Source organism: Theobroma umbraticum, unplaced genomic scaffold (assembly GCF_002168275.2).
Source record: "Theobroma umbraticum cultivar Fairchild unplaced genomic scaffold, ASM216827v3 scaffold_44.0, whole genome shotgun sequence".
Lineage (NCBI taxonomy): Eukaryota > Viridiplantae > Streptophyta > Magnoliopsida > Malvales > Malvaceae > Theobroma > Theobroma umbraticum.
In genome coordinates, this window is record NW_018397255.1 from 9,700,076 (window position 1) to 9,706,075 (window position 6,000).

Below are 6,000 nucleotides of genomic sequence, written 5' to 3' on the forward strand. Positions count from 1 at the left end.
CCTTGATGTATCTCAGCGCCTATGTTGTAGTTGAGTAATGATTCTAAAAAGTTTTCTGGATGGATCAAGATAGCAGACTCATAAAAAACATAATGTCTAGTCTTGAAGCTATTAAGTACAGAAGATTACCTATGATGCTTTTGTGTGTGGAGCTTATATCTTTCGAAGCCCCATCTTCCTTGCTCAATTTATAGTTTGAAGGGAATGGAGTCTCAACTGCTTTATTGTTCTCTATATGAAACTTCTTTAGCAACTCATTAGCATACTTACTTTAATGTATGCAAATACCATCTAAACTTTGAATGAACCCGAATCCAAGGAAATAATGCATATCCCTTAAGTCTAACATTTCAAACTCTCTCATCAATTTGGTTTGCATTCATTTAGAATTGAGTCACTTGAACTAGTAATCAACAAATCATCAACATATCAGGATATGATTACCTTGATTGAATTAGTGGAGTTGTACACATACAAGGTAGGTTCATTTGCACTTCTTTGAAAGCCTCTTAAAGTGAAAAAAAAATCGATTCGATCATACTAGGACCTAAAAGCCTTTTTCAGTCCATATAAAGCGTTGACAAGCTTGCAGACTCTATCTTCCATTCATGGTTTGATGAAGTCCTTTGGTTGCTATATATAGATATCTTTAGTGAGATATCCATTTAGAAAAGTTGATTTAACATCAAGATGCCATATTTTCCATCTTATTTAGCTACTATGGCAATGAACAACCTAATACTATCATGTCTTGCTACTGGTGTAAAGATCTCCCAATAGTCAATTCCATAAATTGGAGAGTATCCCTTCACTACAAGCCTTGCTTTGAACTTATTGACTGAATCGTTCGCATTAAGCTTAGTCTTGTAAATCCATTTCACACTAATAAGGTGTTGATCAAATGGTTTGTCAACCAAGATTTAGGTTCCATTTTTCTTAATCATTTCCATTTCAATCTTCATTGCCTAGAACCATCTATTTTCTTTTGCAGCCTTATTGAAGGTTATAGGTTCAATGAAGCTACATTACATATGGCATAGATATCTTGTAGAGATCTTGTGCCTCTCATTGCAAGACTTTCTGTTGTTCTAATTTCTATCCACACAAGTATTTGCATCGAACATATAATATATTGACAAGTAAAGTATCAATTTCACAGAAAATTGATTTAAAATTGCATTAAATACTAAAATTAACACAATTCAATCTTATCCAAATAAACAAAATCAAGTAACTAAATAAAATATAAATTAACTAAATCGAATTAACAAGAATTTAAACTAAAAAATCAAAGCAAAAATAAAATTGGATAAAAATAAACTCAAACAAGCCTAAGATTCAATATCTCTCATATGTCATCTAAATCTTATCTCTCTGATCTCTTAATTTATTCCAATGAGTTGAATTGCTAGCTTCAAGTGCTCAATTATTTATAAGGCTTTTTTGAAATTTTTATAAATATATCTATTTTAATCAAAACACTATATCTCTGTGTGTGTTGAAATTAAAATAGATTCATTAAGTTCAAGCTATAATACTAGCTACATATGGCACATAGGTATATTTTTATTCTATAAACAAATCAATTTATTCATCCAAGTAAATAAATATGATCATATGCTATTCAATTTTAGTTTACTTTAAACTCCCTTTCTCAAGTTATATTTAGGTTTCTAAATCAATTTAATTGGTGATCAAGCAATTAAAAGCATTAAGAATAAATTAAAATAATTAATTCAATTCCATTAAAAATAAGCAAGAAAGAAAAAAAAATTAAACTACATATGAGTTCAATTGCAATCCTAGAGAAAATAAATTACTTACTCATAATTGCAGTAATAAATAAAAAGATATAAAGTTTAGCCATCAAAATTTACAAGAATAATAAAAGCTAAGGCAGAAGAAAAAACAAATATTGGCAGACTTAATCTTCAATCTTCAACCTCAACTTCTAACTTCTTAAATATCTATTATGGTTGTCTTCTGTGGCTAACTTCTCCTCAAACTCTCTTTAAATACTACTAACTTAACCTATTGGGCTCTTAATTTGGGCTTAGAATAAGTTTAAAACCTATAAACCTTAATTATCCCATAGCCTTTTCTTTTCTGCGCTAATTCTTCATATTTTTTCTGTCAATGCCATGGAAAAACCCTTCGATGTTGTGGCACTGGCTTAGCTTCAAGTCTTTTCTTGTTGACAACTACATTCTATCAACTTCTAATTCATTTTTTCTCTATATTCAAGGAAGAATTGGCAAAGTGATATGAATTTGTAACTCCGTCTCATAGCTTTCCCATGATTCAAAAATCATATCATTTGAATAACTCGAGTGAAAGTTATGCTCAAAATACCACAACATGTACGAACTAAGCCTTGGTCCTTTAATCACCTTTCTTCACCAATTTGATACCTTATTCCTTAGAATCTTACAAAAGCATAAAAGCTAATAAATAATAATTAAAATAAAGTAAATAAATATAAAATAGTATAAAATAAAATAACTTAATAAAATTAAACTAATTAAAAAATAACTAAATCTTAATATAAACTCAAAACTTAGCTAGCTTTTAAGAACAAAATGAGACAAAATAATTCTATAAAATAGAATTATCATTTTCATCTTCAATGTGCTCCTCTCAAACAACTTTATTTAGCATCTGATATTGAATTAGATTCAAGTTAGCAGAATTCTTAACAATTGATTTCTCCCAATTCCATTAGAATTTTCATCAAATTTTGTATTCTACTGATTAAGATCTGTTTAGTCTCAATATTTTAGTCTGTACCCTTTTAAAGTATCACTATAACCAATATCAATGGTTAACAAAATTTTTTCATCAAGTTTTGTCCTTTTTGCGTCTAGAACCTTGGCATAACAGATGCAACTAAAGACTTTCAAGCGTGATATTGATGGTGTGTGATATTGATGGTTTGTGACCAAACCAGCTCTCATAAAGAGTCTTGCAAGCTAATGCCTAGTCTTAGTTAAGTTTTGCAGATAATTAGCTAGGTTAACAACTTCTGCTTAAAAGAACTTTGGCAAACCTTTCTGAAATAATAAACACCTTGCCATTTCCATCATTGTCTTATTCTTTCTTTTAGAAACCCCATTCTATTGAGGGTTGTAAGTTATTGTTAGTTGATGTGTAATGCCAAGTTAAGATAAGTATCTTTCAAGCTCTAAGGCAGTGAACTGCTTGCCATTATCACTTTTAAGTATTTTGATAGTTGAATTTACTTGATTATTTACCAATTTTCTGAATTTTACAAATCCTTTTATAGCTTCTAATTTGAGTTTCATAAATCGAATCCAATAAAACCTGGTCATATCATTAATGAACTATAGATAGTATCGGCTTTCACCTAGTGAAGGAGTTTTCATAAATCCTCCTAAATCTATGTGAACAAGTTGCAATTTCTCAGTTGTTTTCCATTTTCTTTCTTTTGGAAATGGAGGCTTGCTCTGCTTACCATACTGACTTATTTCACACTTGCTCAAGCCTTGTAATTCTTGGCAATCCTTCAACCAATTCCTATGATGCCATTTTTTGTAAAGAATTGTAGTTAACATTCCCCATTTTCCTATGCCACAGTTCTGAGTCAATAACAATATTGAAATAATTGTTATGATCAATATGCTTCCAATCTATAGGATAGCATTTGTTTTTCATTTCAACTGTTAGCACTTCATCTCCCTTAGGATCAAACGTTGTGCAATATTTGTCCTTGAACAAGAGGGCATAATGACTCTCAGTAAGTTGTCCAACACTGAACTAGTTCTGATTAGCTTTTGGTACAAAATAAATATTAAAAATGAACTTGGTAAAAAATAAACATTAAAAATGAACTTGTTACCTAATTAAGTCTTACTTGCAATTGTCCTTGTCCCTATAATCTTCAAAAAAAAAAAACTTCATTTCCAATCTCAACTTTTGCCCTGAAGCTTTTGTCAAGTGTGGGAAACTGACTTTTACCACACGTCATGTGGTTTGAACAACCACTATCAATCAACCACACACTCTTCCTAGTTGATTCAATAGCTATTTTGGCATGAATAATAGCTCATAAAAGGCCTCAGTATGTCCAGCTATTGCAATGTTCTCATCAGCGTTAAAATGTTTGTTTTTACACAATCTTTTAACAAGTCTAAGCTAATTACAAGACTTACACTTTAGGCTTGTACTAACAGGATTAGGAAAAATGAGTCCTTTTCTTACAGTGAGGACAAAGAATATGTTTATGTCTTTGCTTCTGAGCATTACCATCACTAAATGTCTTTTTTTTTTCTCCTTTTTTTAGAGTCATTCTTCTTGGTGCTACTGTTCTTAATTTTCAAATTCTTGGTCCCACTGCCAATAAAGCCATCCTGCCTCAAAGCTTTCTTTTGTTTGTGCTTGTAAAGCATTCATAAGTTCACTTAAGGTAAGTTTTGATAGATCTTTAGAATCCTCAAAAGAGGAAACCTTTGAATTAAATTTCTCAAGCAAGCTAACTAAAACCTTGTTAACAATTCTCTTCTCAATCATTTTTTTCCAAGCAACCTAAATTGATTAACCAGATTCATTAACTTTCTAGAAAAATCCATACCACTTTCTTCTTCACTCATCCTAAGCATTTCAAACTGCCTATGAAGATTTAAAGCCTTCATCTACCTTGTTCTTTCACTACCATAAAACTCATACTTCAATAAATCTCAAGCTTCTTTAGTACTATTACAGTGTATAATCCTAGTAAATACTATATTAAATATAGTTGAGTGTAAGCAATAAAGAGGTTTATAACTTTTAACAACATTTTTACTGTGTTGTTTGATTTATGTAAGAGTAAGATAGGTATGTCTCATGATTAGAGGGTCACCTCCTACCTCTACTATTTCTTAGAGATTGAAGGCTCTTACATAAGTATTAATTTTTACAGACCGTGTAACATAATTTTCCCCATTAAAGATTGGTGGAATAGTTGCATTGAAACTAGAGATGCCATTAAAACACAAAAAAATTAGTGATTAAGGTATGAAAAAATAGCAATAACCTCCCTATAGAAAGTTCAGTCTTTTAAGATCTGTTGACAAGCTCTGATACCATGTTACAATTTTTAGAAAAATGGAAGAATATTTTCTAGTACTCCAAGAACAAGAGAAAAAAAAAAGAAAAGAAATGAAACTAATTAGGGAAGGAGAAAGAAAAAGTTCTAACAGAATTGAAAAAAAGGGTGAAGCACACCGTTTCATTAAGTGCAAAAGAATTTAAATACACGATTGCAGAAGAGAAAAAAATTATAAATATCCAACCAAAAAATAATAATTGATATGGCAATAGCTTAAAAGGAATTTTGCATTAAGGCATGTGCAAAATATTCTCTATTACTAGCCCTAAGACATTAATGGGATAACCACCTAAATGGCAAAGCATAAAAGAAAGAGGAAATGCAAATCCCTAACAACTTGGTAGAGTTAAAAACAACATAGTACAAAGATTTAAATGGCATTAACTATTAAAGCTAGACAAGTGCTAATGCCACATTTTTTTTTCTTTATTTAAACTTGAATTGGTGTGAACTCCATTGATGATGTTACGCCATTCTGTTAGCTCGATACAGTGTGCATTTGCAACCATATATAGTATATAGAAGTTTTGTAGAACTTCTTAACTAAAAAATAACGGTTGTGGCACCTAGCTCATGCAATCTCCAAAGCACACTTTGACAAATGTGAGGACACAGTTTGGGTTGCATATTATTACATAGTCTTTTTTACGTATATTTTTCCAAACTCCAATGACATTTTAAATTGAAAATTCAGCTTTAATTATTTGATGTCTCAAAATTTCAAAACTCAATGTAGTAACAGTTTTATTCATAAGATTGTGAGCTCACATGTATATAAATTTTTGAATATATAAAAAAAATTACGACTTGAATTTGAAATTTTTATTTAAATTTGATCTTGAGTAGCAGGTTTATAGAATGAGAATAAATATAGCATACTTATGTCACGTAAA